General features: G+C 36.3%; 1 protein-coding gene and 1 pseudogene across 4 annotated transcripts in view; both read right to left on the reverse strand.

Moving 5' to 3' along the window:
* Positions 1–27,166, reverse strand: part of RGS7 (regulator of G protein signaling 7) — a 699,575-nt gene that overhangs the window by 547,427 nt on the left and 124,982 nt on the right. The window lies entirely within an intron of this gene.
* On the reverse strand, positions 23,711–24,651 carry LOC140524100 (high mobility group protein B1 pseudogene; annotated as a pseudogene).

Consider the following 27,166-nt stretch of genomic DNA (forward strand, 5'->3'; position numbering starts at 1 on the left):
CAAGATCATGCATGCACTAAAACAAAAATCAGCCTCCCTAGCTCAACAGTCCACAGGTATTCACAATCATCAGCAATATCAACACCTGTGATTCTTTTTTTTTCCCAAGGGCTATGCTGGCTTTCCTAGTGAAGGCTTTATGTTTTACAGTTCTTTTCATGGTCCACAGCTTCTTGATATGCCTGGTGATGGTGTCACATCTATGCACAAAGTCTCCAACTGCTCTTACCTTTTTGACTCTTTTGTATAATCATAAATCATGAACATTAATGAAAAAAAGAAAGGAATTGAACAAAAGAGACCATAAGATAGAGTGTTTTTTTACCCTATTCTCTTGCCTCTTCTTCATATCAAAGGAGAGCTCACAGAAACTCCAGAAGAGAGAGGAGGAGTAATCACTCTTCTATGTAAGGACATGTAAGGCCTACCATATCCATCTCCCTTTCCACGAATTGTCTATCATAGTCCAGAGGAAAACAATAATTGAAAGAGATAAAGGGACAAGGAAAATTCTTCAATGCATGCAAATATGTTTGGGGAGAAAAGACAAAAGGATTTCCTCTCACCAGAAGAGTAATGAAAAAAAGTAAGATTTTTGCTTTTGTCTCAAAAAAAACACAAACAAACCATAAACTCATAGTGGTTTTAGACTTAATAATTTAACTCTCCATGGTGAATTTTTAAAAACCCACTTTTACAGAGTGATTGTCTTCTTCACTCTTGGACAACTATTACTATAGGCTTGTGACTGGGATCCCAGCAACTATTAACATAGGCTTGTAACTGGTATCCCAGTCTCTCTCCTTATTCTAATCTATCCTTCCCAAAGCTGTCAAGCTAATCTTCCTAATCAGTAGATCTCATCTTATAGTTCATTCATTTTATCAAAAGTATTCAATGGCTCTCTATTACTTGCTATATAAAACATGAATTTCTTTGCTTGACATTCAAAGTATTTTTACTTTTTTAATGTGTTTCCAACATAAATTTCCATTCCTATTTCATTACCTTCTGTTTTATTCAGTCAGTATGCTAGTGGCACAGTGCATAGAGCACTGGATTTGGAATCAGGATGACCTGAGTACAAATCCTGCCTCACACACCTATTAGCCATGATACCCTAGGCATGCCACTTAACTTCTGTTGGCCCCAGTTTCCTCATCTGTAAAATGAGGATAATGGCAACACCTACCTCAGAGGTTATAATGAAAACAAAATAAGATAATATATCTATAAAGAACTTTGTAAATATCAATGTGAGCTATTTTTAATAGCATTACTATTACCCCTTTCTCTACCTATTGACTTTTCTCTCTTCAAAGGCCCACTTTGTATACTCCAGTATCCAGAAAATCTTCCTTGATTCCCCTCAACTAGAAGTAATTGTCCCCTCCCTGAAATTTTCATGTCTCTTTAATTGAGTTGTTCCTATGAACTTAGTCATTTTCTAATTCAATTTATAATTTTGATTTATAATTCTCTGCCAAATTATAAATTCCTTGATTTCAGGGACCACATTACTTTTTTCTCTCTCTGTATCTCAAGCACTTCGAGAGAGAGGCAACAGGTTATAATAGATAAAAGACCCTTTCTGTGATGCTGGGGGAAGTCACACACCGCTCAGCACCCCCAGCCAACTCTCTAAAACCTAGAAGTTGCGCAAGTACCAGTCTGCATGGATGGAAGAAATGTCTTCACTGGAGGTTTCTAATATCAATGAAATTACAAGTCAAGTCTAACTTTGCTCCCCTCTCCCAAAAAAACAAAACAAAACAAAACAAAAAATCTTCAGGACTCCTCACATAGTACATATTTAGCAAGATGAGTTGTTGATTTAATTCCTCCAACTAAGGACAATCTATAGGGCACCCTAGAAGATATACTTTTTGAGATCAAGTTACCTTTGTTGATTTTAGGAATAAAATCTTGAAACCTTGAGCAGTCATAGAGCTTTTATGGAATGGCTTATGGTCACTGCCCTGTTCTTTTCCTACCTTGTTTGAATGGTCAGATGGTAGATCTCTGCAAAGCCAACCCTGAGCCTCCTGAGGTATCTCCTGGGATTTTTCAAGAAACTATAAGACTCAAAATCAATGTCCATTTGCAGTCTGATATGTAGTCACATGTGTACAACAGCAATTCAAGTTAAAAAAAAGCAACTGTAGCTTTCTATGAAACTCATTAAGGTAGCCCATAAGAAGAGTTATATTAATGGCTACAATCTGAGAAGTATAATTTTCAGAAAACAGTGAGAAAACAATTTGATTTTTTTTTGTTATTAGGGAGAAATTTGCTACATCCTTTTGAAGCATACCAGGGATTCCCAGATTTATTTCTTCCCAAAGGAAAAAACAACCAGTATCATTTAAAATGTGTTTTTCTGCATGTGGCCTATAACTGTCAAGGTATTGTTAACAATAAACCACTAACACAAACATTTAAATTTTTAAAGAAAACTTCCTTTGGAGCTCCATCTATTCCCAAAGTAACTGTAACAGGGATAAGAAATAATGTGTAGTTTTGGATTTGATTTTTTGGTGATAATGTCATGTGTAAGTTGCCATAGATGTGAGATAGTGTCAGATAATAAGCAAATCGATAGAAAATATAGGAGCCTAGACCACAAGAAACAAATAAAATGGCCAAAACATTAGAAAATGGTAGAGACAGTATATTTGGCAAAAGTTCAATCTAAATATCTTAGGTATTTAAACAACCAGATGCTCCCATTTGAGGATGACATTATACTGATTGTAAGAAACCTGGGAATATCACAGCTTCATGAATGAATGAATGAATGAATGAATGAATGAATGAAATTGAATTGAATGAACAAATTAATGGATATTTATTAAGTGCCAGTCTCTCTGCTAGAGGTTGGGGGTACAAATCAAAAGCAAAGAATTTATTGGAGGACACTGAACAAAAGTTGCTTCATCAAGTCAAGGATAGAAGCATTTTTAAGTACCTACTATGTGTCAGGCACTGCACTAAGGATAAAAACATAGAAATGCATTGCAATCTGTAATGTTGAGGGGAACACCCCTATCAGTGAGATAAAAGATCCATTAAAGTATCAAAGGAAGACCCCATGAAAATATTCTAATCAATATAGCATGTCATATCTGAAAGTGTCATGGAGGTTGTCTAGTTCAGCCCCTTCATTTTAAGATGAGGAAACAAGTCCAGAGGGAATAGGTGATTTGTCCAAATTAGTGGCAGAGCAACAGACTAGAACCTAGATCTCCTAATTCCTAGTCCACTACATCACTATGTTCCTTTATGCTACAATTTTGGTCTAATTGTTTTAGACTTCTTGGATTTATGGATTCCTTTTACAAAGACAGATCTGTTAAAGAGCTTCCCATATCTGTTATTTAACTGGAGTCACCAAATAGGTAGCACATAAAAGAACTTAGAGCAGAGAAACAAAATTGTGAAACCACAAAACGTAGCAACATCAGTGTATTTAGTGAGGTCTGAATCTAAGCATTTGGAGTAACTTAATGTCTTTCCTTTTTTTTCCACTTACATTCTAACTCTTACTTCCTTCCAGCAAACTATTAATCCATACAATTCACTGAAGGAGAGAATACCCACACTAATGAGATAACAAATACATTAAAGCATTGAGATTCAGACTATTAATCTATGGGCTAGATGACCTCTGAGATCCCTTGTAGTGATACAATTCTACGGTTCTTTGATACTATCTCACGGTAAAGATATTTTTAGTTCATCTCACAGGGTATATTCATAGCACTTTTCTAGGAGTTTAGGGGGTGGGATTTTTTTTGTCACCAAACAATATGCATTTTGTAAGGCTCCACTCTTTTATGCAATATTACAGAGGTATTCATTTGTACAGCTCCTTAACGCTGAAAAATCCTCACCAGTGATGCAGATCAGAATTAATCTCTGGCTGCTTTCAACAAATGCCTGTGTCCTTGTCTGGTACTAATGAAAACATACTTGCAGTCTTCAACAATTACCTTGGGTTTCAAAGAAGCCCAGTTGCTCACATTTCTTGTCCTCCTCACTGTAATTCAGTGAGACAAGGACATACTCTCAAAATGTTTTGCTGTTATTTGCTCATCCTGCTGAGAAAACAGGATTGCAAGGAGAAAGATGGGGAAAGTGAAGGAAGGAAGTTTACAGTTTGGCATAAAGGACTATAGCCAGAGATCTGTGCTCTCCATTTCCAAATTTAAGGATGTTCTGAATTTCACCATATGTCAAATGGACTCTGCACCCTCTTGTCACTTTGCTGTCTCTGAAGAGAACATTCCCCTTACTTAGTCTGAAACAGACTTCACAAGTTGCATTCAAAATCACAGCTGATGCAGATGCAGAATTCATGATTTTGTGTTACATTTTTAAGATTTTAATGAGAACACTACATGAGTCCTCTGTCCTTCTAGTCACTCTGTGCCATGCTATAATGCCTATAATACCTCTACTAAAGATGTAACAAGTGGTCTTTAGGCTGTTGAAGGCTTCTCTAACAAAGTCAAACTGAGGCAGGTCTTACAAAGCTAAAAAATCTTTGAGAAAGGGCTCAGAGATGTGCCATATTCTGTAATCTGAAGACAAGTCTAGTCATCTTTGAGGAAGTTCATCATCAAGTTGGCTGAAGAAGGTGTATTTTTAAGCAATTATCGAAGACCTCCAACCAAGTCAGATCTATAAGAGTAGAAGAAATACCCCCAAGGAGAAAAATAACAGCTAGATCAATAGATCTTTTAATTAACTCTCAATATATGCCAGGCACTGTGCTGGAGATACAAATACAAGCAAGCAAGACAGTCTCTACCCTCAAAGAGCTTACATTCTAATAGTGAAAGACAACACATAAAAGGGTTAGAAGTAATAGGTACAACAAGACATGGACTTGGACTACAATTAGAGTAAGCCTCCAAGGTAAGGCAAAAACTTGCTTATCAAAGTCCAGGATGGTTCAATGGGTGGAATCCATGATTCTAGGGATGAAGAGGTAGAGATGATGACCTAGGGAGAGACTGTATGATGTCAAGATAGCTAGAAAAATCCCTAATATTTACTTAGCAGTGGAATGTAGTATTTAGATGAGCACACTTCTCCTGAGAAGCTACAATGTTTGGGAGATATTATTTCTTTCATCTCCACAATTCTTTGATGAGACAGTCATTTTAAATTTGGGGAGAAGTATATTGTCCTAAAGTTCTTCCAACGTCGGAAAAAAGAAACAGACTCTCTCCACACACACAAGTTTTAGTTTCATTTTAAACATCCAAACCCCGCCTGAAAACCTAGACTAATGTGGGTTTGCTCCCATTTTAAGAAAACCCATAATATGAAACACCAGATTTGTAAAACAGATAAATTAATTATTATGCACATTAACAGGATTCTTCATTCTGCAGGGTGATTCATAGAATTTTTGAGTTGGAAGACACTGTAGAAATTATCACTTTATAAATCATGGGGTTACTTTAAATAGCATACTCCCCCATGCTTTTAACTGATTCCATCCAATTTAGGCACTTTTCAACAATTCATCAACTTCATGATTGGAAGTATATCTACAATGTCAGGATCCACATGGGAGAATATATCACTGTCAACTGACTTCTCTTGGCAAGTCCTTCAACATCAGTTTGGGACTGTGTTCATATAGTTCTTAATCAATTAATTACAAAGTGAAAGATTTCTTCCTTTTATTTATTTTTGGAGAGAAAATTACAATTGGAAAATGGCAAATCAATATTGACACAATAAAAAAATGTTATCTGGCATTTAACCAAGTATAAATCACAAGAAATCAACATCTATAGAATCCTTCTGCATAAATATTCAGTTCTATTAACAGGGATTGATTCCAAGCTAACTGGAATCTGTGTCCAAATGTCCAATACCAATATAAAAAATAATGGTGATAAGATTACTTCTCAGTGAATTTAAAATCTCCCTACATTTGGAATGTGTAATCACTCCTTTTTCATATTTTGTTAGGTGCTTCTAGGAGGTAAAGAGTAATTTGATCACTTTTAATTTGATCCTCAAAACTTTACTCTGTTGTAAACATCAAATGATTCTTTTTTCAGAATTCGAGGATTTCATGTTATATTTGAACATTTTTAAATAAAAACATTTTAAGTTTTGGAGTGTTTGAAAATGAAATGGGTTTTGCTTGCCTGATAATTTGCCTTGTGAATTTTTTTTGCTTTCTATCATAAAATTGATAACTTTTTTTTAACATGTATAGTTGTTCAAAGGAATTTAGGTAGATTTTTGTTTCAAGCATCAAGCTACAAACTAGGTGTGTTAGAAAAAAGACTGAGTCTTAAGAGAGAGGATAAGGAGCATAATGAGAAAGAGACCAAATGGGCTAACATGAATTACCTCTTTGTTGAGAATAATTATTAATGATAACAATTAATGATAACAACAACAATAGCTGGCATTTATATGGCACTTTTCAAATATTCCCATTTTATCCTCACAATAACTCTGTGACATTGATGATATTATTATTCCAATTTTATAAAGGAGGAAACTGAGGCAGATCTAGATACTAAGTGACCTGCCCAGTGTCACAGACCATGAATAATCAAACTAAATAACTGGCACACTTATCTCTCCCCATGCTAGAATAGACAATTTATACTATGCTGTGGTGAAGAGAGTGATGGACTTGGATTAGGAGAGAACTGGATTCAAATTCTGTCTCTGACACTAGCTGTGTTACCATGGACAATTTCTTCAACCTCTATGAACGTTGACAGGAAAATCAATTATATTAAAATTAAGATTAATGTTTTCTCCCATTCAAGTTAACATACTCTGAAATCTTAGACCCCAAGTTTAAGAACTGTTGCCTTGGGAGGGTGTGAAGGGTTTAAGGATATAGCTGACAAGGAAATCTTTGAATAGGATGGAAGGCAGGAGAAAGTGGGAGAGGGAGATTTTACTATTACCTAAAAACCCTATCTGATGGAAATGCTAAGAAAGTTAGAGAGGAGAAAAGGTGATAATAATATTCAGTTGGCTATGTACCAGGTAAGGCCTCAATATCAACTAGAAATCCTTGTCTAATGTGCTCCTGTAGCAAAACAAATAAAATCATCTCAATGGTTCTACCCACACAGAGCAACAACTCCCTCTTCTATCATGTCAAGTTTTATCAGGAAGATAAAGTCTCAACACACATGGGATGCAAACCTTAGAGCCTGGGTCCTAAGGAAGCAGAACTAGAAGCACTTCTGCAAACCTAGACTAAAGGTCTGTGATCTTTCTGAAAGAGCACAGTTGAATTCTGTATCTGACTAGGAAAGCAGAAAGGACTACAACTTACCATGTTGGGGAAATACCAGATTGTTTGAATGTAGCTTTGTTTGGTGAAATGCTACATATGTGTAGTTATGCTGGTACCCTAAGACCCTCCAGTGGAGCCAAAGATTATGGCAAGGAATAGCTGGCACCCCACGCAAAGCCTGTGTTTTGTATTTTGCCAAGGCTCCCTCATGTTTTGACTTCACTCAGATTTTACTGAAAGTTCATACTTACCTTCTGATATATGTCTCAGGGTACCTATGTATCTTATCTAGAACTGCCTACATTTAAGCAGTTTGTATATTTGCCTTTTTTAAGAAACTGCCCAGGGCAGGCCATACCTTTTACCCTGGTTTGAACTCTACATAATATAAAACTTAAAACTCAAGAGGGAGTCATGCTTTTTTCCAGCTCTCCACTCTGATGAATGATCTATTAAACATTTTTCTAAAACTTGTTCAAGTTTAGGTTTTGTTCTTGACTAAGAATCACCATGAAGCAACTCAGAGAGATTAACTGAGCCAACCATACAGACTATCCTAGCAGCAGAGTTTCTGCCCAGCAGAAACATCATTCCTGAGGAGGACAAGACCAGCTGAACAACGTTTAGTGATGAATTGCATGAAGTCGTTAAGAAGATAGCAAGAAGACCCTGTAAGTTCTACTATTGGGAGTGAACCTTGGCCATGAGTGTCCTCTATACTCACTATCACTGAACTTTAAGTTTATGCCCATTCTCATGAAAAGATTATGCATTTGTGAGAAAGTAAACTCCATGCAACTGGGGGAATTGTTTTATATCTGGGGTTTTTGTTTGTTTGTTTTAATAAATGGTTTTATGAAAAGCAAACTGAGCCAACTGGCAGGTTCTGGACTTGGAATCACAGAATTGGAACTCTTAATCTTGGCTCCACCACTTACAACCTGTGCGTTAGTAAGGGAAACCATTTACTTAACTCTCTGGGACCCAGTTTTCATCTGTAAAAAGGAGGAGACTGAAATATTCCTCCCAGTTCTAAATCTCTAATCCTAAATTCAGAATTTGAAACCAGGTCTTACTCCAGTTCCAATGTTCCATCCATTATACCAAACAGTGTCTTATTTTAGTGGCAGAGCTAAGTTTTCATGGATTCTTAAATACTATATAAAGTTTAAGTAAAGCTAGTATTAACATTTTGAATGAAATTCACTTATTTATGCCTTTTAGGATGCTTTGGCAAGCTTTCAGAACTTGTGGATTCATTCCACATTTATCTTTTTGAAAATAAAGTATTAAGAGTAAAACAAATTTTTCTTAATCCATATTCCTGCCAGCAAAATGGCCAAGCATCTTCAAATAAGACATCACTCACTGCCCAGAAGAGATCCAGGTAGCTCCTAGGGAACACTAATTGGCAAAAGTTAGTATTTGGGGCAACAATTCTGTGAACTTCCCCAAAGGCAGATTTTTTAACAAAGAAGAGACTACTCAAATGACCTCCTATTGGCAGGCAGGATATGAGGCAGTTTTTCAACACTCAAGACTTTTGCCCATCACTATAATTTGAATTTCTTTGATATCATCTCATCTAGATGAGCACACAGAACAAATGTTCAACCGGTTTGATTACCTTCATATATATATATGTACATATATATGTATATATACACACATGTGATAAAGAGTATGGGAAATACATTTGCATATATTATATAAATCTGTATATATACATATGTATATATATATATGTGTGTATGTGTATGTATATATAATTTTGTGTGTGTGTGTGTAATGTAAAACAGGATTGTGTTACTGTGGGGCAGTGAAATAACAGAATAGACAGGGTTTTGCCTAATAGATCCGTGACCCCTAAGCTTTTTTTTCTATGCGTATCTATGTCTGGGTACCTTCCTAAATGTTCCTCTGATTATTTCCTCCCTCACCCCTACCACCAGTTCCTAACACTAATAAAAATTGCTACTGTAACTCTCTCTACCTCCCCAAGTGCTCTAGGGATACTTGATGTATCACCAAAGGGTACGGAAAAGAGATGTTAGCAGACAGCAAAACTGTTCTAAAAAGGTTGTTCAAAATCCTGCTCTCAGAATGGAGTTCCTAGCCTCACTTGGCAACTTGAACACAGGTTAGAAAAAGAAACATCAGGGGCAAGAAAGCTATCTTGAAACATTTGAAGGGCTTTTATATGAAAGAGGAATCTAACATGGTCCCAGAAGGCTGACAGAGCAGTGGGCAGAAACTTCAGATAGACAGGTCTAAACTCAATGTGAAGGGGGAAAGAAAAGATTTGCTAATAATTAGAACTGCCTTAAAAGTAGGACTGCTTGCTCTGGGAGATAATGGTATCCTATTCCCTTGAGATCTTCAAGCAAAGGCTGGATAGTCATTTGTGGACATGGTAAAGAGAATTTTTTGTCAGAACGAGATGGCTTCTGAGGTCCTTTACCACTCTGAGGGTCTATGATCTGGTGATTATGATATCTGCTTGATGTTGTATAGTGAGGAGGAAACAGTATTTGGAGTCAAAGGACCTGGCTTTCAATACTGGCTCTGCTACTATTAGCTGCATAACCTCAGCTAAATCACTTAATCTCTCTAGACTTCAGTTTCCCTCAAAGACTTACCTAAGACAGTACATCACAATGTACAAAATGACATAGCATCGTAAAGCACTACCCTAGAGAAACTAGGTTCAAATGCCCATTGGGTTACTTAGGAAGCATGTGACCTTGGGCAATCCTTCTTTTTTGTGTTAACCAAGATGTCTTTGGTTTTGTTTCCAAAAGGAAAAGGAAGAGACATTTTCTTAGAAAGAGGAAAATAAATCTCAATTCAAATATTTCTTGAATGCAAATATTGGTGTTCTGGATAAAATTACAGAATGAGATCATATTTATCATTTCAAGGAAAAATGGAAAAGGTCTCAAACACACAAAAAAAATTGAGTGGGGATCAGGTAGATCCTATGAGAAATGATGTGATAAGTCACAAGTCATTGCAGTTTACATTCTGGGCCATCAGGCAGGAGTCCAATCCTTGAAATGCCTCTATCATGTCCTCTTTGGAAGGAAGGAGTTCCACATCCTTTCATGAAGCAACCAAATGCTTCTTCTTGGGCAATAATTCTGTGTAAGTCCCATCGCCGTCCCTTTCAGGATGGTCTACTGGATTCTTTTGAGCTTCTGGGTTCCCAAGAGCATTTCTGGGGAGTAGTCATACCTTTATATCTCACTAATGTCCCCTATATGCCAATAAAAAAGAATATTCATTTTGATATCATATTTATATTATCAAAGTGGTCCCAGTGCTTCATAGGCATTAGCCATAATCCTGACAACCCTCTTGAGAGAGGTCATCATTTTATGTATGCTTAATGTACCATCCCATAAGAAGGCATATTTTTATGTGGTTAATATCTTTGTGTAGACTAGGCCTTCGCAGAGTTATAGACTCAAAAATCTAAGAGCTGGAAGGAAACTTAGACCTCAATAATTATCATCGCAATGCCTTTATTGAGTCCTTATGTCCCTACTTTACAAAAATAATAAAGTACTAAAACAGAAATAATAAAATCCTTCAGGCAGCTTCTTTATAAGTAGCCTATTAATAATATGTCTATGCATACCATTTCATTACAATAACTAATGTTTTATGTTCTTATTTACAGGATGCATATAAACTACTCTGTAACTATAAGGTCTCACAGGAAGTAAACTGTTATTGTTGTTATTTCACTATTTATGGCATCAGATTTTTTTTTCATAATAGTTACTCATACTCCTTTCCCTAAAATCTGTTGCTAGACAGATGCTTGAAATCTGATTACTTGAGAGTTTCGGATTTGGAATCATACCCATTCAATTCTGTCTCTAAATGATAAGCCACTTTTTCACAGATTATTTAACTCCTCTTCAATTTTGGATAACTCTTCAGAGGGTACATATAAAGGAGGTGGAAGGGAGAAGAAGGTACTAGAGCAGTAGTATATTTGGAAACAAATGGTGGGAAGTGGTTGTGGAAACCTAGATCCAAGAATAATAAGTTGCAAGCTCACCTATTAGAGCTCATGTTAGTTCCAATGATGTTGAAACAGTAAGAAATTAATGTCAACCTAGATGGTGGTTTCTGGTGGTGTAAGAAAGAGGTTCATTCTTATTCCTATCCTAGTCAATATTTTTATCAAAAATGTGGATGATGAATCCTGTTTTCATTGTGCACTCTCCCATGTCACTTTTCTTATGCTGTCTCCTAGCCTTTTCACCCCTGGCATTTGTAGCATAGCCAATATGATCATTAGTTGAAATCCAAACAGAATCACAGAATTTTAAAGCTGTTACCAAGAATCATTATCTATCTAGAGTAATCCATATGCCAAGACATCTGATACGTGGTCATTGAATATTTGAAATACTCTCCTAAGAGGGACGCATTTCCTTCCAAATATCCCTTCCTTCTTTTGGATAATTATGTTAGGAATTTTTTAAATCTACATTGAATCTAAATATGCCTCAACTTGCGTTAATTACTCCTAGTTCTGCCTTGCGAACCTATGATGTGCTCCTGACACTCTATTCTCTGGGTAAAATATCACCAGATTATTCAAGCAGGCCTCATAAAACAAGAACTCAAAGTCCTTCACCATTCTGGTTGCCTTTCTCTGGGCATTTTTCTGGTTATCAATGCCTTTCCTATACCATGATCACTCAGAAAAGGACACAGTGCTCCAGTTATGGTCTGACCACAACGGTATACAGCAATACTTCCTTAATCTCTTCAAGATTGCATAATGTTTTTTGGCTGCTTTCATGTGCAGACCAGGTGACTTACCCTGAATCAGGCTCAGCCCAGAATACTCTCTAACCTGTTAGGTCATAAATTTCTTGAGAGCAAGATTTGTATAATATGCTTTTGCCTCTGCAGCACTTAGCACACAGTTAGTGCCTTACAAGTAGTAGGTACTTAACAAATATTTGTCAAATTGAATTTATTGAAGGCACAGAAGACGTGCAGATGTAACTCTCAAATAGCAAAAAAATAATATATTTGATAGAAGAATCAAGATTCAAAGAGATTTGATAGTCTAGAAGGACAGATCAAAATATATAACACAGTGGGATGAAATTCAAACTCTTGCACTTAACTGAAAAATATTAACAACATCTAAGTATAGAATTAGGTATGACTGGCTTAACAGCAATTCATTTGAAAAAGGTCTAGTGGTACCTCAATTCTGAGAAGCCTAGACTGGCCAGTCTTCATTTCCCATCCAGCTAATGCTTCTGATTTTCTGGACTCCCAACACCATGCACCAATTCAGGTATGTTCTCTCCCTTCTTATTCCTCTACTTCTCAGCTCCTGTTCATGTTTTGTCTCTTCCCATTAAAATGAAAGTTTCTTAAGAGTGAGGATTGTCATTTGGTTCCTCTTTGTGTAACCAGTAGCTACCATACAGTAGTACTTAATAAATATTTTATGCCTGCCTGCTTATTATAGCTGGAAAAGACTTACAATCACCTAGAGCAATTCCTAGATTCTATAAATGAAGACACTGAGCCTCAGGGAAGTTAAGTGACTTCACAAGTGTTGCAGAAAAATATAATAGTGGACTAAAGTCTAGAGCCAGGATCTCTCATTTTCTAACTCCAGTGTTTTTGCTTCGAGAACATGCTACTATATCAGAGAAAGAGTAAAGTGTTGAAAAAATTGGCAAATGGCATTAAAACCTAATGGATCTAGAATTAGTAAGCACTTAATAAATGCTGGTTGACTTGCCTTGACATGGAAGAACATCCAAGTCTACTGTAAACTCAAGATGTGTCAATGGGGTAAAATGGCTACTTTAAAATAAGATAATTTTATATTAGACTGTGATTTAAAAATATAGAAATAAATGTTTTATTTCTTTCTGCATCGATCAGTCTTCACCTGAATTACTGAGCTTAGTTTGAGGTACCATTCTTTAAGTACAACACTGACAAACCAAAACAGAAGGGGTGTAAATGAAATTAATCCAGATTCCAAAGGCATTTGGAAATCATGTTAGATGAGGAACATGTTTATTGTCTTTAAATGTTTGTAATTTCTGGCATGTGGAATGAGATCAAACATTTTGTGCAGCTCATAATTACAGAAGTAAAACTAGTGGATGGGAAGTTACAGGGAAACTGATTTTGATTTAAGAAAGAATTATCTAAGATTTAGAGTTATCTGTACATGGAATGTGATACCTGCCTTATGAAATCATCAGTTCTGCATCACTGGAGTCATTCTAGCTGAGGATCATAGGATTTAGAGCTGAAAGGGAATTTAGAGGTCATCTAGTCCAACCTTCTCATTTTACATGTAAGCTGTGGCCCCAAAGCAAAGCCCTGGGTTTACAGAGACTGGATTTGATCTTGGGAGCTTGTCAATAATGTTTTTGTCCCAGCTCTCTAGCCAAGGTACAGCCCTGACTAAGTCATTCTTAGTGGGGTGTCAAGGGGACAACTTTGATAACAAACAAACCTTTTCAAGGAGAAAACCTGATTTCATACCTTGTTAAGAAAACAGGTTAGTATCAGAACAAAGTCCTCATCAAGGAGGGCCTTGGAGAAATACATATTTATTTTCCCATGAGGAAAATGAGGCCATGAATGGGTAAAGAGACTTCTTGATATCATGAAAGTAATAAATAATAGAATATATGTAAAGAAGACAGAAATTTGGATCACTTTTAAATCATCATGCCTTAGCGTCATCTCCCCTGGAGATTTATTTTTCCTATTTCTGATCCCTCATAGGTTCAGAGGGAAGGATGGGCACTCTTCTTGCTATTAAATGCTGAGCTGATATTCCTCCATGGTGTTCCTTTTCACTACTTTAAAATTTTTTTAATAATCATTGAATGCTAATGCAAGGTACCATATTTCCTGACTGTCATTGGTCCATGAGTTTGCTTGGTTCAAACAGTTTAGAGCTTTACTTTACTTTATCCTTAATTCCTTCTTCTCTTCTTTCTATGGCCATTACTGTTTATAGATGCCACATTCCAGCATTTGTTCACATTTTGCCTTTATTTCCCATCTCCACACACTCTAGACCACACTCTTGCATTTCCAAGGATTTCTTTACATAGAGAAACTAAATCCTATATAGAGATTCAAATTATCATGGTCCAAAAAGGGGGAAAAAAACTATAGTGCCCAGTTAGGTGATACCTAAACTTTCTTAACTGTTTTGCATAGATATAGTTTTTTTTTTTTCTGCCTAGTTTGGCAAGTCATAAATACTCTCTCAGTGCAGTATAGAGGTTTTTAATCTTTTTTGTATCATGGACCTACTTGGCAGTATGGCAAAACCTACAGACTTCTTAAAATAATTATTTTAAATGCATAAAATAAAATTCTTAGGATTACAATGGAAATCAGTTATTTTGAAATAAAGACATGATGTTTTTTGGCTATCTAAATTCACAAATCTCCCTCCTCCAAATCTACCCTAGGGTTTATAGTTCCCCAGTCAAGAAACTTATATCTAGGTTATCCACTAGCATGTGCTATGAACATCAGACAAGAATGTTTTCTTCTACATCCGAGAACATTCAATTTTGATATTTGCCCACCCACTTTTTTAGAATTGCACTCAATAAACTCTCAGCCAGTTAGGAAGCATGCTAGGATTTATGGCTACATTCCTACTTACCTGTTATCTCATTCCCACCCACCCAGACCATGAGAAAAACAAAACAGATGGATACAGCTACCATTACAGAAAAAAAAAATCAAAGTAATTCAGTTCAATACACAGGCCATTCTCAAAATTTGTATGCACACACATACTTTCACACACACATTCCTCTTATTTCAACTGTCAGGAAAATCATAGAGATTTCTGCATGCCACAAGGGCTTGAACTAGATTCTTCTAACCGTAGGATCTCATGGTCAAGAATTGTTTTTACAAAATTCAATTTTAAAATATTTAAAATATGCTGCAGATGTTTTATAGCTTATAAAAACTGACTTGTGCTTAGAAAATAATATAATATTTGTAATTAGCCACCAACTCCTTTGCAGACTTCTGGGCAAATAAAACTTTTATTTGTAACATTCATTTTTGTTAACATGGTAAAATGTTTGGATGATTTCAAAAATAATTTCTGCAAATTGTAGGAAAATCAGTTCTCAAACAAATATATCCCTTGCTTTGAGGTTATTATTATTTTGATGGGAAAAGGTTTAAATTTTAGTCATTTCACTAAGTCATACTTTCCAAGGAAACTTCCCTATTGTAAGTCTATGGCAAGTTGGAACTTTTGGCAAGTCACTTAATGTCTTGAACTCAGTTTTCTCATGTATAAAATAAGGGGATTGGATGAGATGACCTCTGAGCTCATTTTATGATTCTACATTTGTAAAGATTACCTTCTGAATGGCCAATCAAATAAACAACCACATACAATGCAGGGTGATTCAGAGAGAGAGACAGAGACAGAGATAGAGAAAGACAGAGAGAGACAGAGAGGGAGAGGGAGAGACAGAGACAGAGAGACAGAGTGAGAGAAAGACAGACAGAGACAGATAGAGAGATATATACATATTTGTGCATAGTGAATGCTAACACTAATTTCTAGAAGAGTGACACTATATGCTTAGTGCAGAGGCCAAAAGACTTGAAATCAGCATGCCTACATTCTTCTCAGATACTGATTTGATCACACTTAATTTCTCATTGACAAAAATGAGATTCTGCTACTTCCTTTCCAACAAAGGATGCTATGGGAATATCACATTTTGAGATCCTAAGGTTGGGGGTAGCATTTGCTTATGCTTTACTATGGAATTCTTTTTCACCTTTGGGACTAGATAACCCTGGAACAATTTTTCAGTCCTGCCATCATCCTTCTCTTCTTTCACATTTATCCCATAATTGTCCAAAGCATTAACACCAGATTTTTAGGACTGCAATCTGCCTATTAAAAAAATTTAGCAGCTTTTCCCCATATTCTTGGCATCATGCCAGGTCCCCATCATTTTCAGAATAACTGAAAGTGGTTCATTAAATCTGTTAGTAAAATCCCTGGGAAGTATTTCATAAGGGGGAGTCTGTGCATTCAAGTTTTCACAAGTACTGCCTTATCTGATTTTTCAAGAGCTAGTTTTACCAGTATCATCTTGGCTTACTAATTGGCCAAGTTTCCTTTGTTTTCCCCTCTAATTTAAAAAAATAGGTCCTGTTGGGATTGGAAGCTCAATTCCGTGTGGACAGTCTTGGGCGGGTAAAGGTGGGAGCTTCTAAATCTTAGAGCTCTCACGAGACCCCCCCAGGAAACGGCAGGGAATCGAGGTGAACCGAGCTATCTCGAGTAATTCCGCCTCTTCCCGTGAGAAACGTGATGGGAGAGAGATCTCCCCGCCTTCGAGATTGTCCCAGATCTGGGCACACCTAGTTACCTAACAGCACGGTATTCAGATGCAAACTATGCGGCTGAAGGTTAAGTAGGATTGAGGAAGCCTGAAAGCTCTCTTAGCACGTGAGGAGCCAAGAGGACAGTAGGCTCCGCTTTTCTTCTTTCCTCTCTCCCCTCCCCCTCTCTCCCCGCTTGTACTTCTACTTCCAATCCCTTAAGATCTTAGCCTCCTTAGGAAATCTCCCCCTCTTCCTCCTAAGGAAGACCATCCCTGCACTTGTAACCGAGACCCTGAAATAAAGCTCAACCCTTTTTCGACTCTGGAACGTCCTTTCTCTCATATGAGCATCTGGTTTTGGCCAACCGAAGACCTCGGAGGTGAGGTAAGAAGACTCGGGTAGCCCACACAGGCCTCTAGGCCTGGCAAGGTCCAGTTTTCAGGTACTCATGAATTTCTTGGGCTTTCTCATTTCATGTCAGGTCTCTTCTACGTCCTATGTGTCATCTTGTCTTAGTATGTTTGCTAAGGTCTTCCATTAACTTCTCGTGTCCTTTATGTAACATTATTGTATTCTGATTTTTTTTCAGTTCCCTTTAGACTTTCTTTAAAAGCCTTTGCAGATGTAACAATGTTCTCCTTTGCTTCTTTTTCTTCTTTTTTTGCATTTATGGGACAAATTTTCTTTAGTTATCCATCGAAGGCTAACTGCTGTCATCTCTAAGGAACATTACTAGCAGTTTTACTTAAAGGGCCAATCTTCTTCCAAGTTCTTACTTGCCTAAATTTTATATCATATTTGCCTGGTAATTAATTTGCTAAGCTAGTAATTGAACAAGTTCATAAAATCCTAGTATCATAGATCCATAACTTGAAGAGGTGGTAGACATCATCTAGTCCAATCGCCCCATTTGGAGATGAGAAAACTGAAGCCATTTTTATAGTAGAACAATTTCTAGGCATTTTCTGTGACTCAGAAGAATTCATCCAGATTTACTTTTTCCAAAGACACAAAAGTTCAGAATTCTGATTGATAAGGTTTGATAACTCACTAATAAACATTTTAATTAACTTTTGCTCAAAAATGTCGTTAAAGGGGATATGTCTTGAACTAATTAATGACATACTTCAGTACAGCAGATACAAACCATGGAAAGCCAGAGAAAGACAAGAATTGGCCCTTGGTTATTCTTTGGATTACTTTTTAAATTTGTCTTTATAATCTTCAATTATCCTATATCTATTACCTAATTGCTGTGCCAGACTCACATCTCTGTTAGCCTGATTGGATTCCTATCATGGAGGTTCTCATAATTAGTACAATCTTTGCTCTTTTATCCCCATCCAAATTTAGGAGTTACAGGAAACTCCTAGTTAGCTCATTGTCAATATATTAAGGTGACTTAACCACTAGCAAATGAAAGATCCCAGTGGCACTGAAATATAAAAAGCAGCATTAATCATAATAGAAGTGAATAGTAATGCAATAGAAAAAAAAAAACATGCCATGTTCCTAAGAAGTAAAATCTCATTACCTTTCCCTCCACAGTAGTTTGGGTCTTCATTTGCTCAAAATACTCATCCTGTAATGGAGGAAGGCCAAGAAAAAGTATCTCTATAGTCAGGGTAAGGAGTTGGAAATTTTGGTGAAGTTGAAGTTTGCCTCTCATTTCAAGTCACTAGACATTCACATATGCAAGCCATCCTCAGTCACTTGTTGATTAAGAAGAAGCTTTCTTCTCCATCCTAATCACCTCTATCATCCCAGTCCAGTTCTTGATCCATATATGGTTACTATTCTCACTCATATCTTTCTTTACTCTCCTCCCAACAGCCTATTTCTTGACAGATGCCTTTGACTTATAGCATTCTGGCAAACGTAGTCTTTCCCTATCAATGTTATATTCTATATTCTCATCCTGACCCTGTACAAATGTCCAGAGAGAGGGGACACAAGGCAAGACTACTTCATAGCCTATCATCTATATGTTATTATCTGCAAAGAACTACAGCCACACTTAAAACAGTGAGTATTTAACAATGTTTGTGGGCTATTTGCTATTTTCTAGTCCTTACTTTTCTTTCTTTCTTTGACTGTCAAAATTATAAACCAAGTCATCAAAATGCAGCAAAAAAATTCATTAAGAATCAAGACTAAAGTTGACCAATCTAATGTGTCTCTGAGAAGTTGCCAAATAATGTCTTATTAACAATAACATCAGGATAGTTATTGCATTTAAAATATTTACTTGTCTGTGGTGCTTAAATTGCATTCATACAATGTCATGAATTTGCTATTCAGGACTCCTATATTTTCCACATATACTTAAGAAACTCATAATCATGACTCATTCCCTATTACTTCCAGAGGCTTTACATCCTCTGAATTGTGCTCACTAGCTCTCTCCTATCTCTCTCTCTCTCTCTCTCTCTCTCTCTCTCTCTCTCTCTCTCTGTCTCTCTCTCTCTCTGTCTCTCTCTGTCTCTCTGTCTCTCTCTCTCTCTCTCTCTCTCTCTCTCTCTCTCTCTCTCTCTCTCTCTCTCTCTCTCTCTCTCTCTCTCCTTCTCCTCCTCCTTTGCTTTTCTAGCATGGTAGAATATATCTCTTTACTATCCTCACCAAGAGTGATCCAGACATTTTTATTATGTAAGAAACAAGACTCTTACAAATTCCAGTCATGGTATAGGAACAATTCTGGATTCTTGAAGTCTATGTTTCTCCCTGGCTTCCTTCAAGTACTAGCTAAAATCCCACCTTCTACAAGATTTGCTGTTGCTCAGTCATTTTTCAGTCATGTCTAACTTGTGACCCCATTTAGAGTTTTCTTTGCAAAGATACTAGACTGGTTTGCCATTTTCTTCTTCAGCTCATTTTACAGATGAGGAAAATGATGCAAACAGAGTCAATTGACTTGCCCCAAGTTACACAGCTAGTAAGTATCTGAAACCAGATTTGAACTCAGGAAGATGAGTCTTCCTGACTAGGGCCAACACTCTATCTACTGAGCCACCTAGCTACAAGAAGCCTTTCCCATTTCTCCTTAATTGTAATCCCTTCACCCTGCTGATTATATCCAATTTTGCCTATATATATAGCTTATTTCTGTATAGTCATTTGCATATCATCTCCCCCATTAGGTTATATCCAATCTATCCTGTATATATTTTATGCATATTGTCTCCCCTGTTAGACTATGAGCTCCTTGAGAATACAGGCAATCTTTTTGCCTTTTTTTGTATCCCCAGTGCTTAGTTATCATTGTACTGAGCACACAGTAGGTACTTAATAAATTATTACTGACTGACAGACTGTTATTGTGCATGTTAGCCAGACCTTCTAAGCTATAAAAGCTTTGTGAATAAGCATGAAAATGGACTACATATCTGTCATTTGAGGACTAATGTGAAAAAATATAGAGGGATATTACCAGAAGGCTAACCAATGGGAGATTATATGGGGTGGGGGGAAAGCAAAATCACTTAGAAAGACTAATAAAGTGAAGAGGGGTAATGATTTATAGCAGTACAGAGATTACATATGCAAATGAAATCATATATTCCTTAAGCAGTAAACGGTGTTTTCTGCATCATTTCTAACACCTAGAAATCTAGCTTTGAAAGCTATACTGTCAATTTCAATATCCTGTCAATTTCTGCTTCAGTGCATATATCCTCTGAGAATGTATTTCTGGGTCTAAATCTCTAAGTACTCTTGGATACAAAATATTCTTCTTTATTGATATGTGTGTTGAAACTTCCAAGATTTTCCTTAAACAAAAACATTTGCAAAGATTTCCTGAGCTTGTTTGCCTCTTTTGCTGTATTCCATGGCGATCAGTAGTGGGACTACATAGAATGAGAACTGGAGATTCAAGATAAAGGGCAAAAATTGAGTTGATTTGTGTAAAAATCAAATCAGATTTTACCTTTTACAAGAAGCCTTTCTCTTCCCTTCCCCACCTCACTCTTTAATGATAGCTCTTTTCCTCTGTTGATTATCTCCAATTTATCCCATTTTATTTATTCATGTCACTTGTACATAGTTATTTTCAAGTTGTCTCTCCTATTAGTAGTGAACTCCTCAAGAGTAGACTTTTAAATTTTTCTTTAAATTTTGTTTAAATGTCCAGTGTTTGGTACAGGGCCTGGCACATAGTAGGTCCTTAAAAATGTGAATTGACTAAATTACTTTTGTTGATATCTATAGAATTCTAGAAAAACCTTTGAACAAATTTTGCAAAAATCAGGTGGAAAAAATCTGTCTCCAGGTCAAAGAAAACCATCAGAAAATGAGATGAAAATATTCAATGTCAATGGATCCATCTATACAAAAATGGGTTAAGTTAATCAGTACTATGAATTTGTTAGCATTTTGTTATCAGACAAGAATACCTTTCTCATTTTAACACTTTAATTGTTTCCTTGTGTCTTCTGTGATAGTAGGGTTTGTAAAGGCTGGTTTCTTTAGTTCTTGATCTAAAGTACCAAGAGTTCCTATTATCTGGATTGATACAGTTCCCTGTACTCTTGGTCGTCTAGTCAAATACCATTTTTATGACATAGATGATCATTATAACCATAATGATGATGAGGATGACAGCTACCATTTACATATTTTTTAAGATTCAAGAAGCACAAGTGAAGTGAGCAAAACCAGGAGAACATTGTACACAGTAACAACATCGTGCTATGACCAACTTTGATAGACTTAGCTCTTCTCAGCAATGCAATGATCTAAGACAATTCCAAAAGATTCATGATAGAAAATGCTATCCACAATCAAAGAAAGAACTATGGAATCTGAATGCGTATCAAAGCATACTATTTTCCTTTTTTGTTTGTTTTTTCTTTCTCATGGTTTTTCCCTTTTGTTCTGATTCTTCTCTTACACCATGACTAATGTGGAAATATGTTTACTATGACTGTATATGTGTAGCCTATACCAGATTGCATGCCATTTTGGGGAGCAGGGAGGGGAGGGAAGAGGAAAAATTTAGAACTCAAAATCTTATAAAAGTGAATATTGAAAACTAAAAATAAATAAATAATGTGAAGAAATCCAAAAAAAAATATTTGAAAAGCACTTTACAAATAATATCTCATTTTATCCTACAACAGCTTAGGAAGGCAGATGTTGCCATCATCTCCATTTAACAGATGACGAAACTGAAAATAAGTGACTAAACTCAGGGTCACACAGCTTGGAAGTATCTGAGGCCATATTTTAACTCAAATCATACTGACCCCAAGGTTCAGTGTCTTACCCGCTGTGCCACCTAGTTGAGATCAGTTTTGAATTGTTGAGAGAAGCTGCAGAGAGGTTAGGAGAATCTGAAGCCCATTCATTTTCTCTTTTAACCCTCCAATCAACTGAAGTCTGTTGCTGTACAGTTGAAGACTTGACTGTGCACACTATGAGGTTTGTGTGGGTGCCATCAGCCATATATCATAGGGCTATATTTTGTTGAAATGTGGGTGGACTCCTCCAGGTGGCCACAGAAATGTCGGAAAGGTGCCAGCAAGTAAAAATAAGAGTTGGGGCAGCTAGGTGGCACAGTGAATAGAGCACAGCCCCTGGAGTCAGGAGAAGCTGGGTTCAAATCCAGCTTCAGACATTTGACATGAGCTGTGTGACCTTGGGCAAATCACTTAACCCCAACTGCCTTGCCTTTCCCCCTCCAAAGTAATACTCAAGGACAGGATGGGATTCAACTATACCATCATTTCTGTAACACCTCAAGCAAGGCTTCACATTGGTTTGTATTTATACCTCCATATGTGAACTGCTGTTAAGGGAGACAGAACACAGAACAGTGAATTTGCGTTATTTTTCAAACCTTTTTCTAAAGATAACCACTACAAATATATGGTAAGTTTCATGTGCCAGCATGTATATGTATATATTTAGAAAGACAGAGAAAGCAAACAGGAGAGAAATTCAGAGATTTCAGAGTTAAGGGGGACAAAAAAATCAAATCTCAAAACTGAATTGAATCTCAATAACTATCTACTACAATTTACACCTGAGAATTCCATCTATAGAACCTTCTAGCATGAGTTAGGCAGAGGTAATGAGAGGCTGCCCAATAAAAGCCTAGTCCTCAGGAGCATGCCTAGTGTGCTCTGCCTAAGGCAATCTCTCCTGTGTTTATTGATAAACCTTCTCCAGAGAATGAAAGGCTCTGTTATCCACCACCTATGATTGTATCTTACAATCATAGGTGGTGTATCTAAGAGGGGCTTTTTGATTGGTTGTTGAACTAGAACTGAGTATAACTTCAAAGGGTTCCAACAATTTAACCTTAGTCTCTTTCCCTGGCTGCTTTCCAATGAGAAGACAAACTGCTAAGGGCCTCCAGCTGGGGGAAGGACATCAGACCCTCTACTACCTGGAGCCACTATGAGTCCGTGAGCACATTACCTACTATGCAATCCTGTTTGGGATTAAGTCACCTCCTGTTTGGGTCTTCATTCTTTTGGTAGAGGGTCATATGAGAACTCAAAAGGTTGGTAATCCATACCAGAGTTTTTCAGGAGCTGCATCAGATGATGTGCCAGCCCAATCCTCAGAAACAAATTGCTTACCCCACCCCAGAAGCAGCCATGACCCCATGCTCTTTGAGCAAAGGAGCACCTCCGCTATTGGCTATGCTACATTCAGAAGTGAACTTGATGGGATAAATGCTTTGTAGCTCCAGCTTTAAGTTTGAACCCACTCTCCCCAGGAACCAAAGTAAAAGAGGAAGGACCATGTCCCTCTTATAGAAAGAAATATTTTGTCACTTCTGTTCTATTTCTTCTTAGTAAATGTCCTTTTTTAATTTAAAAAAAGAAAAATTGAATTTACTTAGAAGAATTTAGAATGTCAGCAAAACAGCTGCAATTTTTTTTTACAATTAGAATAGTATTTAGCTAACAGAACAACAATTATTTCATATGATGTAATCATATGAAGATGAACTATATCCCTACAAGAAACTAAATTGTGCTGTGTATCAATAGGAACCTACTTTAAATTTTTATACCAATTTATAGCCCCTGTACTGTTCCAGGCAAGGTTGTGATTACTGAACATACTCCAAAAGGACAGGGCTAGGTAAAGGCATATTCAGAGCATTGTTTATACAAATTAAATAAAAAGACACGGTACAGTTTAAAAAAAAAAAACTTAGCCTTACATTTATTATTTTTCTTTAAAAGGAGTAAGTTGTATGTGTCAGGGCTGAGGGGTTAAGGGGTATGATATTAAATGTTTTATAGATAAGAAAAAATCTCCTCTAGAACCAATTTATTCATCATCATCATCCTTTCCTTCAACTTCATCATCTTTTTCATTCTCCTTATCTTCATCTTCCTCATCCTCCTTTTTCTTTTCAGCTCTTTTCAGTTCCTTCCTTTCTATCCACGTTGGGTTTTCCTTTAGTCTGATATGCAGTGATAGCTTTTTCATATTTTTCTTACAGTTTGAGTACCTTCTTTTCATAAGGTTGCTTGTCATCTGCAGCAGTATTATTCCACATCTCTCTGAATTCTGTTTTGGTCACATCTCCAGTAATAAGACCAGGATATTCCATTTTGATTTATGTATGACATAGAATAAGAAAAATGCCAAAGGAGATTTCTTTGGTACATTGAGATCCTTAACCTTTTTTGGTTTGTTTCTCCTTTAGGTGGTATGTAGGTTTTTCATTTCTCTTTCATAAGGAAACTTAGAGTTTTTCCACATCCTCAAATTTTCCTTTCTCTTTAGCAGACATTGTCTGCTACTTTTCTGAACACTTTTTCAAAAATTCTGAGTTCACAGAACCATCTGATTACTTCTTGTGTTCCTCTCAGCAGTTTTGCACAAAGAAAGCAAATGAGGACATTTTCCCTCTTGGTTTCTTAGGTGAATGCTCATCTTCATTACCCATGCTACTAGGCAAGAGTGAGAGGAAGAATGAGAATATGACTCTGTGTGTGTGTGTGTGTGTGTGTGTGTGTGTGTGTGTGTGTGTGTGTGTGTGTGTGTGTGTGTGTGAAAGAAAGAGAGACTGAGACTGAGATTTGGGGAGACAATAAATGTCCTTTTATAAAAGCTCATTGATGTTAATTCATTGGTAGTAGGGCTCTAATCTCTGGGTCAATCAATGATATAGAAGACATATTAACTATAACTATGAACTAGTATTAGGTGAAACACACTGGTGTGAGAATATGCTGATAACATTAGATGAATAACCCATACCCACATCCCTTCCCAGTACCTCTCAGTGATATCCCTAGCACCCTGAAGAGGACATGTAGCTAAGTTGCCTTCTAGGGATTCAACTTAACTGGTGCAAATGGGAGTTGGAAAAGAAATCCCAGAAATCTATATCAGCTACCATGATTTTGCTTAACAAGGAGTGAGATTCTTGGGAAGAGATGTCTCTCAAAAAATGTAAGTATTCAATATTGATTAGTATATATTTTCTACCTCTCAAATATGATTTTGTCAATCACTTAAATACAAATATATCACCTTTGATAATGGCTGTGGGAACTATGAGGATTATTTTGTAAAAGCTATGAAAAATAACCTAAAACTCCATCTTGAGGAACTAATAAAGAATTAAAAATTAAAGTAAAAAGAAATGAGCAATCCAAATAAAAATCCAAAAGAAAAATAATGATGAATTGAATTTCACATGGCTTTTTAGTTTCTATTTAAAGGTAACATGGGCATCCCTTATTAGATCTACACTGATTAGAAATGTTAAAATGTGAATTTCTGAAATGAATTCTCTAGGGAGCCTAATTTGATGGTTGAAAAACAAGGGTCAGTTCCCTCCTGCTTTGTTCATCGCAGCCATTTAAGTTCTTGGCGTCAGCTTGGTTGGCAATCTTGGAGTATTATGAAGCTGAATTAAATAGAGGTTCTTCTGCCTAAACTTCCTTACTTTGGCTGGGTCTCTGTTAGTAAATTAAATTACTTGGAAAACAAACAAGGAAATGTCTATGTTTTAGAAGAAACTCAATGACCTTGAATGCCATGAAATTTTGGTCAATTAATTTTATCTCTTCAAAAAAGTCCTTAAATCTCATCTCTTCTAGAAAGTCTTCTATGCTCCAAAAGCAGATTAAACAATCATTTCATTCACTTCAGCATATCTTCACTATTCAATAATACAGATGTTCCTGGCTATATTAACTGGAACTTACTGTAGGTTTTTAAGTATTTACTTGTATGTCCTTTCAGAGGCACTTGTCACAACATTCTCATTAAATCTCAATGCCTAGAGTCTTTACCATCTCCCATGGCACTTCTATGCCCAAGAGGTATTATAGAAATGCTTTTTTGACTTTGCCTAATGTAACAATTTCTTTCTTTATCCGTAAAAACTGAAAAATTGTGAATGCTAAAAAGTAATCCCAGGTACCCACAGGAATTCTTATGAAATACCAATATAAAGGAAACATATATTATCCTTTGCATGTACAATAGCAGCATGATGCTAAGCTGTTTTTCTAGTAGTGGTGACTGATTCATGAAATACTGCCATTTTCTCACCCAGTTGCTCATCTTGAGACTAACAGTTCTTATTTTCAATATAACCAACTTTAGGATGATAGAACAGGAGGAAGGGAACTTGGAGATTATCTAGTCTTATTTTATGGAAAGAGAAGATGAGAGACAAAGAAGTGAAGCAACCTATCTAGCATCACTTAACTAGTTAGCACTGACTTTCCCGATCCACTAAACCGTGGAGAATACTTATCTTCCCTTTTGCTATAGCAGAAAGATATGTTTCAACTCACTTAATGATTTTGCCAAACTATTTAGGTATACAATTTAAATGGGGGGGGGGGGGGTTAGAGGGAGTCAGCAATGATCAAACTCTGATACAAATTAAAGACTATCACTTCTGTCATGAGATTGTTTCTGTCCATTCTGATTTTAGGAGAAGTTTGATGATATAGGCTTGGAAGGGACTTTAATAGTCTTGGATCTATAATGAGAATGTCAGCTTTGTCTATAAATGGTTCCTGTCTGTGGGATGAAAGGTTAATGAAAAATCAATTATTACTTTAAAATGGCTTTAAATAATTTTTTTCTTAAATACTTTTTAGGAGGAATTTAAAGAGTGGCAAACTATTTTAATCCTGATTATTTCTTATTCAAAATAATAAATTGAAAAGTTCAAACTTGCAATTTGTTGAAAAGAAATCTAGAATCCAAATTTTGGAGAAATGTTCAACAAACTGATTATTTTACAATTTTAGGACAAGAAATGAATGATTCCCTCATTTTAAAAATAATTGAATTAATGTCTATCCTTATTAATCTATACTTAAAAATTGTAAATAATTCTGTAAGAAATGGGGTCCAGAATTCAAGGTATGTTCTAAACAATTTATTAGCAAGAGTTCTTTTCCTAAGACCTTTTTCACTCTTTGGCGATTAATCAGATATCTTAACATAAAAAGAGTTGCTGAGGTTTACAAAATA

This window comes from Notamacropus eugenii, chromosome 2 (assembly GCF_028372415.1).
Source record: "Notamacropus eugenii isolate mMacEug1 chromosome 2, mMacEug1.pri_v2, whole genome shotgun sequence".
Taxonomy (NCBI): domain Eukaryota; kingdom Metazoa; phylum Chordata; class Mammalia; order Diprotodontia; family Macropodidae; genus Notamacropus; species Notamacropus eugenii.